The following is a 10,450-nucleotide window of genomic DNA, read 5'->3' as shown; positions in this document are numbered from 1 at the left end:
CAAAAAAAAATTAAAAAAAAAAAAAAGAGTCTAGTCTATGATCCTGATCTGATTCCAAAGCCTGGTGTTCTCAAATATTACAAAGAAGACCAGGAGTGAGCATGTCAAAAGCCCTGAGATTCTAATCCCAGCACTGAAAATAATAATAATAATAATAATAATAATAATAATAATAATAATAAAATACATGAAGATTTGCAATTTGCTTTAAAAAAACCTGGAAGACTTTTCATAACAATATAAAAAAAAATTTTTTTGTACTAGGAGTTGAACCCAGGAGTGTTTTACCACTGAGCTACATTCCCTTTTTATTTTGAATTAGTGTTTTGCTAAATTGCTAAGACCCTCACTAATTGCTGAGGCTGGCCTTCAACTTTCAGTCTTCCTATCTCTTACTCTGGAGTCACTGAAATTACCGGTGTGTACCAGTGTGCCTGACAGCACTTTTTTACCTACTCTCTTGGGAACTTTTTGAACCATTTTTGTCATTCTTTTGGTGTTATTTACTTACATTTATTAAATTATTTTTGGTCCTGGGGATTGAATCCAGGACACTTAACCACTGAGCCTCGCTCCAAGACCTTTTATATATTTTATTTAGAGACAGGATCTCACTGAGTTGCTTGGGGTCTCTCTAAATTACTGAGGCTGGCCTCAAACTTGTGGTCCTTCTGCCTCAGCTTCCTGAGTTGCTGGGAGTACAGTCATGCACCATCGTGCCTGGCTCATTGGGTGAGATTTAGAAGTGATTTTAGAAGAGTTATAGTTGTAGATTAATACTTATTTTGCCAGGTGGAGGTGGGGAACCACTGGGGATTGAACCCAGGGGCCTTTTACCACTGAGCTACATCTCCAGTCGTTTTTTTTTTTTTTAATGTTTTATTTTGGGGGCTGGGGTTGTGGCTCAGGGGTAGAGTGCTTGCCTCGAACATGTGAGGCTCTGGGTTCCATCCTCAGCGCCACATAAACATAAATAAATAAAATAAAGATGTTGTGTTCAACTATAACTAAAAAATAAATATTTTTTAAAAAATGTTTTATTTTGGTACAAGGTCTCACTAAGTTGCTGAGTATGGTGTGGAACTAGTGATGCTCCTGCCTCAGCTTTCCCAGTTGCTAAAATTTCAGTCATGTGCCACCATGCCTGGTTCTGATTAATACAATATTAAAGACTGTAAAGCCATGGGCTGGGGCTGTAGTGCTCAGTGGCAGAGTACTTGCCTAGCATGTGTGAGGCACTGGTTTTGATCCTTAGTACCATATAAAGATAAACAAATAAAATAAAGGCATTCTGTCTATCTGCAACTATAAATTTTTTTAAAAAGATTATAAAACCAATTTTATTGCTGTATAACATAAATAAAATACAGTATATGAATGTAAATTCTTTTTTTTTTAATTGAGAAACAGTAGAGGATAGAACTCAAGAACATGAATTCAGAGCCATCCTATCTGGATTCAGGTCATTCCTTGATAAAATAAGGATCATGATAATAATTCCTGTTATTCAGTTGGATAAGAATTGAATAAGATAATCCGTGTAATATATTTAGGACAATTTTTTAACATATAGTAAATACTGGCTATGGGTAAACTATTCTTGAGCTCTTACTCCCTAATTTTTTTTTCCTTTCCTACTTTATGTTAGACCAGGACGCAAGAAAAGACCACTGACTCCAATTAAAATCAAATTAAAGCAAGCTTATTGTTTCAACCGGCCGGGCTGCCTTTCCCTCCCAAAACGGCGGGAACAAGACAGCCACCCCACCTTTCCTACAGCCCAGCTTTATAGCCCAGAAAGTTACACAAAAGGGGGGTTACAGATAACAGGACTTTGACAAGCATCACACTAATGGTAGTTTACATTTTTTTTGCTGGCCCCAACATCAGAATTTATGAGGACCATTAGAGCCTCAGAGAGGGTCGTTGTCTGGCCAGGGAAGGCCAATATTTATGAGGTGTCACTAAGTTTCAGAGAGGGCTGCTATCTGGTCAGAGAGCCAAGCATGGGTGATTCAACGCACGGGCAGGCATTCCAAGCAGGTTCAGAATTTACAGTAATTTATAGTAAAGCCGAAATTATCTTTTCATGGTTTTGTGTCGAGATGCCCAATTTTAAGAAAAGATCAGGTTGGGTCTATCATTTACTGGGGATTGAACCCGAGGGTGCTCTACCACTGAGTTACATCCCCAGCTCTTTTGATTTTTAAATTTTTAAACAGGATCTTGATAAACTGCACAGGCTGATCTCAAATTTGTGATTCTCCTGCCTCATCCTTCCAATACTGGGATTACAAGCATATGCCACAGGTCCTGGGTCCTGCAAGGATTTTGACATGTAGAATCACCAATCCTCTTTGTCACTGTGTTGATGTCTGAGGAGGAATGAAGAGAAGAGATATGAAGAGGATATGAAGAGACCTGTACTTGGACCTTCTAGGCTCTTGTCTCCATTGCAAAATATTTAAAAATTTAAGGCCAAGTCAGGTTTTATTTATTTATTTATTTTTGATACTAGACTAGAATGAAGGGGGATTTACCACTGATTACAACCCCAATCCAGTCCTTTTTTTTTTTTTTAGATATGATCTTGCTAAGTTTATGAGAGTCTTGAAAAATGGCTGAAGCTGGCCTCAACACAATCCTCCTGCTTTAGCCTCATGAGTCACTGGAATTACAGGCCTGCACCATCATGCCTGGCTCTATTTGGTGCATATGGCACCAAACCTGATAAGAATAAGATTTTTAAAAAGAGAGGAAGAGGTTTTTAGAAAGGACACAGGAGGGTGAGAGAGTGTTCAATCTCAAGAGTGAGAGATGATGCCAGAGCTTAAGTTTAGGTTTGTTTTTCTTTTAACACTTTTATTTTAGGTGGACACAATACCTTTATTTTGTTTATTTAGTTTTTTTTAATGTGGTGCTGGGAGTCAAACTCAGTGCCTCATGCATGCTAGGCAAGCACTCTACCACTGAGCCACAACCCCAGCCCAAGGTTAGGTTTTTAAAATAATTAGGTGGGAAATGTGTGCTCCAAAGGGATTGGGCTTCTCTCCTGGTTTGGAAATATTGAGCAAGATCCTGTTTCCCCATTAGGGGATCTTGTCTGGGATATAGGTTTCAGCTTATATCCAAGTATGTAGAGGTGGGTGGCCCATTGGGTGATCAGAGAGAGGGTCATGGTCCAGTAGTTAAACCCTAGCCTCACAAGGCTAATGGTCCACTACTAAAGTCTTGTTCCCATTTTGTGATATTCCAGAAGACTTATATAGGGAACTGGAAAGTTACAGAGTAATTTATGGGCTTTCTGTCCCTTAGATACCTTTGTCCAGTTCACGAGTTGTCTATTCATTCTATAATTTTACAGGGATATTTTTTCCTTTGGAGACTCAGTGAACTCTCCCTAAATTTCTATCTCACTCTTGATAACGCAGCAAGATAGGAGTCATTATTCCTATTTTACAGAATAGAAAATAGATCCAGATAACAGTTTATCTGAGGTGACCTCAAGTCCTATTCAAAAAAGCCCATATTCTACTATGTTTTCATAATTTCAACATTTTATTATTTCTTATTTGTGTCTTTTGCCATTTACAAATAATTCTCAAATGTTATTGAAGCCTATGAAGTAGATCCTATATCGTTTTTCAGATGATACTAACACCTATTTTTAAGGCATGGGATGTAAATCAGTGGTAGTAGAAACAAATTCTGAGTTCAAAACCCAGCACCAGACACACACATACAGCAATAATAATAATACCCATGTTATGGCATTGTTATAATAGTTAGAGATGTGTACACTGGTGGGGCAAATACAAGTCAGTGAAGGCTTGTTTCTGAATGTGGACTAAAAAAAGACTCCCAAAGATGTGATGGGAAGGGCAAGGAGGAAGGAAACTCACCACTTTCCTCATCTCCAATCTTTTGGTGGGCATCAAAACGTAAACCTGGGGCTGGAGTTGTGGCTCAGCAGTAGAGCGCTCACCTTGCACGTGTGAGACCCTGGGTTCAATCCTCAGCATCACATAAAAATAAATAAACAAAATAAAGATATTGTGTCTATATATAACTAAAAATTTTTTTAAAAAAAAATCAAACCTTGGTTTAAAGTTAATCATGTACTCATAAAACATCTGAAGAAAGCCATACAAGTGGTTGGCCTGCAATCTATCCTGTATATATTTTCCCCTGCTCACTGGCACAGTATGGTCCTTCATTTTATCTTGGTCTGCCACGCTGAGGAGTGCATGAGTAATAAAATGTCCAAATACTCTCTTTGAGTCCTCCAAATTATTTCTTTGAGATTGGTAAACTGTAATACTGTGACATTTTCAGCCCTGGGGTTGAATAATATTCCTTAGTATGTATCACCATTTCTATGAGGAAATATCATGGTTTGGGGATTATCCAGATTTTCAGAGGTAAAGAAACCAGGACTCAGTGTTTCTAGTTCAAGCCTCTTCCCCATACATAACTGCCACTTCTAAAAGCAGCCCAGGATTGGGGTACAGAAGAACTGAAATCTTAATTCCATCTCCTCTGGAGGCTGAGGCAAAAGGTTCTGAAGTTTGAGGCCAGCCTCAGCAAGTGAGACACTGTCTCAAAAACTAAAAGGGGGCTGGGGATGTGGCTCAAGTGGTAGCGCGCTCGCCTGGCATGCGTGTGGCCCGGGTTCAATCCCCAGCACCACATACAAACAAAGATGTTGTGTCCACCGAAAACTAAAAAATAAATATTAAAAAATTCTCTCTCTCTCTCTCTTTAAAAAAATGAATAAATAAAAATAAAAGGTCTGGGGATGTAGCTCGATGGCACTTCGAGGTAAAGCACCCCGGGTTTAATCCCCAATGACAGAGAGAGAGAGACACAGAGAGACACAGAGAGACAGAGCTAGAGAGTTGAAATCTGCTATGATCTAAATATACCTGCAAAATCTCCTCCCCTCTTCTACTCCCTTTCCTCACAGGCCCTTTTAAAATGACAGAGTTAAGCAAGAGAACTTCCAAGATTCCTTCCACTTCTGATAAATTCTAGTTGGAGACTGGAGCTCAAATCATCTCTGTGAAAATGAGAAGGCAGCAACTTCCTTGTTTTAAGTTTATTAACAGTAAATAAATTTTAAAATAACGATGTAATGAAGAGTTAAAAAGTCACTGTTGCCAGGCATGGTGGTATACACCTGTAGTCCCAACTACTCAGGGGGCTGAGGCCAGAAGATCACTTGAATCCTTGAGTTCAAGACCAGCATAGGCAACAGTAGTTACCTCAATTCAAAGAGAGTGAGAGATGTGTCACTGCTATGTTTGAAATGTGCAGCTCCTTCTCTCAGTGGAAAATTGACACCCCTTCAGAAGCAAAGATCAATCTAAAAGTCAAGAGATCTCAGACCTAAGTCTCCCATTACCTCACTTACTTTATAACCAGAACCCTCCCCTCCCTGCAATATTACACAGATCCCTTGAAGGGGAAAAGAATTCAAAAGTGAACAGAGGCCCAATTCCCTAACCCCTTTCAGGTATCTGTACCACAGTCACAATTTGTATTTTTACTTGTGAATGAGCCTGCATTGTGTCTACTCATTGTTCATGAAGCTCCCTCCTAGCCTGCATGTTATTATTTGTATATGAGGTCTTCTCCAAAAGTTCCTGTGTTAATGCAGGAGTATTCAGAGGGGAGATTACATTATAAGTGATGTAACCTAATCAGTCTAGCCTAGTTTAAAAGGAGTAACTGGGTGCTAACTGTAGACAGGTAGGTCATGGCTTGAGGAGGTAGGTCACTGGGGCCATGCCCTTCCAGCCCTTCCCCAGCTCCCCCGTTCCCAGCTGCCATAAGGTGAAAGCACTCCTGCACTAGGCTCCTTGGCCATGATATTCTGCCTCACCTTGGGCCCAAAGCAATGGAACAGCCGAGCATGAACTGAATCTCTGAAACTGAGCCAAAATAAACTTCCCCTTCTCTAAGTTGTTCTTGTCAAATTTGTTGGTCACACAAAGATAAAAAGCTGATTAATACACTTCATGAGAACATATGACCAAACTAGCCAAAATGCTACCTTCTGAGCTCTGGGAATTCTACTCTGAGAGCAGAGTTACACCCTGACCCTGATGCTCTGGGGCCCCATCCAGGGGCCCAGATTCAGGAAGGGAGATGACCCAACAACTCCATTTCCCTCCAAAGGGGTTAACAGCACAATAATCAGGAGAATGTTTGTCATCACCTAGTCGGTGCTTCATAAATACATGATGAAACTGATCAGAGTTCAAGAGAAATTGCCACAAGCACACAGCAGGTTTCGATGTCTCTGTTGAGAAGAAAATGTATCAAAAAAGGAAGAAAAGTTCAGAGGGAGAGAAAGAAATAAACATTTATTTTATTTAACTGATTACTGGGCATTTGTGTGTAATTTTTTTTCTGATCCTTACAACAGCCTTGCATAATCAATTCCTTACCATCAGTACCATCACCCCTGAGAGGTTGCTGGACGCAGTGGTGCATGCCTGTAATCCCGAATCTCTAGAGGCTGAGGCAAGAGGATCATGAATTCAAAGCCAGCCTCAACAATTTAGTGAGGCCCTCAGCAACTTAATGAGACCCTGCCTCAAAATAAAAAATAAAAAGGGCTTGGGATGTGGCTCAGTGGTTGAGCACCCCTGAATTCAATCTCTAATACAAAAATATAAATAGGGCTGAGGTTGTTACTCAGTAGGGTGCTTTCCTAGCAGTGAGAGGCACTTGGTCTGATCCTTAGCACTACATAAAAAAATAAATAAAGCAAAGTTAAAAAAATTGTTTATTTATTTATATATATATATATATATATATATATAAACAATATATAATATATATATATAATAAACAATATATATATCAATAATAAATATATAAATTACTTCCATTTATTAAGTGCCAATTACAAGCTGAGATCTGTGTTAAGGTTTTTAACCCTTACACAAACATTATCTCATTAGCTCTCACAAACGAGTAATACAGGTATTGTTATTATTATTCCCATTTTATAGATAAGGACACTGAGATCCATAGTATTATGCATGGGTTCTCTCTCTCCAGCGAGGAGGTCTACAGAACAGGGTAGAGGAGAGTGTGGCTGCCGAGTCATTAATCAAGACCTCTGGAGACCAAGCTGGGAGCAGGTCTGATTTTATTGCAGTTACCATGTATATATACTTGGGCAGTAGCTAGGCAGATTACAGGCAGCCACCAATACAATTTCTTGCTAACTGTCCTTGCAGCGACCAATCGAGGAGTGGGCCGTGGAGCAAGCACAGGGACTGCAAGACTGTGGTCTCATGCCCAGGGCTGTGCGTACAGGTAAGCGGTTTGCTGTCACACGCCTAGGACGAGGGGAGTGGCCTGCCACTCAGGCGCCCTTAACTATGCATGTATGCAGAACTCCATGCATTTGTCCCCACAGAATTAAACATATTATTCTAAGTTCCATAGTTATAAAATGGCAGAGTGTAAAAAGAAAAAGGAAAAGGAATAGAAAAAGGCAAAGGGAAAGGAGGGAGAAAAGGACATAGAGCTGATTGACATGGTAACTGAGTCACAAGAAACTTATAAAAAGCTGTGACGTCAGGATAGGAAACTCAACAGGCAAAAATCAATAGCTTGGGCTGGGGATGTGGCTCAAGTGGTAGCGCGCTCGCCTGGCATGCATGCAGCCTGGGTTCGATCCTCAGCACCACATACAAACAAAGATGTTGTGTCCGCCAAAATCTAAACAATAAATATTTTTTAAAAAAGCAATAGCTTTCCTATACATCAATAACGAATTTTTTGAAAAAGAAATTAGGAAAGCAGTTTTATTCACAGTAGCCTCAAAATAAATAAATAAATCCTACCAAGGCAGTGAAAGACCTCTACAATTAAAATTATAAAACACTGAAGAAAAAAATTAGAGAAGACACTAGAAGATGAAAAGACCTCCCACTATTCATGGATAGGCAGAATTACTATTATCGAAAAGGCTACATTACAAAAGCAATGGACAGATTCAATGAATTCCCCATCAAATACCAATGGCATGCTTCACAGAACAAGAAAAAATATCTTAAAATCATTTGGAAGAATAAAAGACCCAGAATAGCCAAAGTGGTTCTAAGCCAAAAAAGCAAAGCAGGAGACATCACAATATCCACCTTCAAATTGTACTGCAGAGCGATAGTAACAAAAACTGCATGGTACTGGCATAAAAACAGAAACACAGCAATGAGGGTTGTGGGGTTGTGGCTCAGTGGTAGAGTGCTTGCTTTGCACATGTGACACACTGGGTTCGATCCTCAGCACCATATAAAAATTAAATAAATAAAATAAAGGTATTGTGTCCATCTACAACTAAAAAAAATTTTTTTAAAAATTAAAAAAAAAAAAAAACAGACACACAAACCAATGGAACAGAATGGAAGACACAGAGACAAACCAACACAGTCATCTGATCATTGACAAAAGCACCAAAAACATACCTTGGAGAAAAGACAATCTTTTTAACCAATAGGCAAGAGAATTGCAAGTTTAAGGCCAGCCTTAGCAGTTTAGCAAGACCCTGTCTCAAGATCAAAAGTAAGGGTCTGGGTTTGTGGCTCAGTGGGAGAGCATTTACCTCGCAAGCCAGATATCCAAATGTAGAAGAATGAAACTAGATTCCTATCGCTCACCCTCCACAAAAATCAACTCAAAATGGATCAAAGTTAGGTCAGAAACTTGCAACTACTACAAGAAAACATGGCTAACACTCCAACATATAGATGCAGGCAACAACTTCCTTAATAGGACCTCTAATATTCAGCAAATAATACCAAGAATTAATAAATTGGATAGCATCAAATTAAAGAGAACCTACAGAATGAAAGAAAATCATTTTTTTCTTTTTCTTTGTATTTCTTTTTTCCTTATTTTTTTCTCCCTTGTACTGAGGATTTAATCCAGGGGCTCTTACAACTGAGCATCCCCAGTTCTTTTTATGTTTAATCTTTTTAAAATAAATTTTTTTAGTTGTTGATGGATCTTTATTTTATTCATTTATTTATATGTGGTGCTGAGGATTGAACCCAATGCCTCACACATGCGAGGCAAGCCCTCTAACACTGAGCCACAACTTCAGCCCCTTACTTTTAATCTTGAGATAGAGCCTTGCTAAATTGCTGAGGCTGGCCTTGAATTTGCAATCTTCCTGCCTCCCAAATCACTGGGATTACAGATATGTGTCACCACATGCCACCAGAATGGGAGAAAAATCTGTGCTAGTTACTCTTCTGACAGAGAACTAAAATGTAGAATATATAAAGAACTCAAAAAAAAAAAAAAAAAACCTTTTCTCACACACACACACACACAATCAAGCAAGGTGTGGTGTAGCATGGCTATAATCCCAATGGTTTGGAAGGCTAAGGCAGGAGGATTGCAAGTTCAAAGCCAGCCTCAACAAGTTATCGAGGCCCTAAGCAGCCTAGTGAGACCCTGTCCCAAAAGAAAAAAAAATTAAAAAGGGGCTGGGGATGTAGCTCAGTGGTTAGGTGCCCCTGAGTTCAATCCCTGGTACCAAAAATAAATAAATAAGTAGATTTTTTAAAACCCCAAATACCCCAATCAATAAATGGGCAAATTAACTAAACAGAGATTTCTCAAAAGAAGATATGTAAACAACCAATAAATATATGAAAAAATATTTGACATCTTTAGCAATTAGGGAAATGCAAATAAAAAATATACTGAGGGGGCTGGGGTCTTGTGGTAGAGCGCTCATCTAGCTCGCATGAGGCACTGAGTTCGATCCTCAGCACCACATAAAAATAAAATAAAGATATTGTGTCCACCTAAAACTAAAAAATAATATTAGAGAAAAAAAATACACTGAGGGGGCTGGGGTTATAGCTTAGCGGTAGAGCGCTTGCCTTTCACATGTGAGGCACTAGGTTTGATCCTCAGCACCACATAAGTAAATTAAAAATTCAAAAAAATAAAGATATTGTGTCCATCTTTTTAAAAACCTTAAAAAAAACACACTGAGATTTCATCTCACTGCAGTTAGAATGGCAGCCATCAAGAATGCAAATAAAATGCCAGCAAGGGGGTGCACACCTCTAATTCCAGCAGCTTGGGAGGCTGAGAGAGGAGGATTGCAAGTTCATAGCCAGCCTAACCAATAAAGAGGTGCTAAGCAACTCAGTGAGAACCTGTCTCTAAATAAAATACAAAATAGGGCAGGGGGGTTGTGGCTCAGTGGTTGAGTTCAATATCCAGTAAACACCCCCTCACCCACCCACCCACCCCCACTCCTCCACTGCCCAAAAAATGCAAATAATGCCAAGCATGGTAGCACATGCCTGTAACCCCAGTGATGCAGGAGGCTGAAGCAAGAGGATCATAAGTCCAAGGCTAGCCTCAGTGATTTTGAGGCCCTAAGTAATTATTGAGATCCTGTCTCAAA

Source organism: Marmota monax, unplaced genomic scaffold, assembly GCF_021218885.2.
Source record: "Marmota monax isolate L192 unplaced genomic scaffold, Marmota_monax_Labrador192_F-V1.1 WCK01_AAM20220418_F8-fsc00006, whole genome shotgun sequence".
Classification (NCBI taxonomy): domain Eukaryota; kingdom Metazoa; phylum Chordata; class Mammalia; order Rodentia; family Sciuridae; genus Marmota; species Marmota monax.
The sequence above is the reverse complement of the archived record's forward strand: the minus strand, read 5'-3'. Positions refer to the sequence as shown.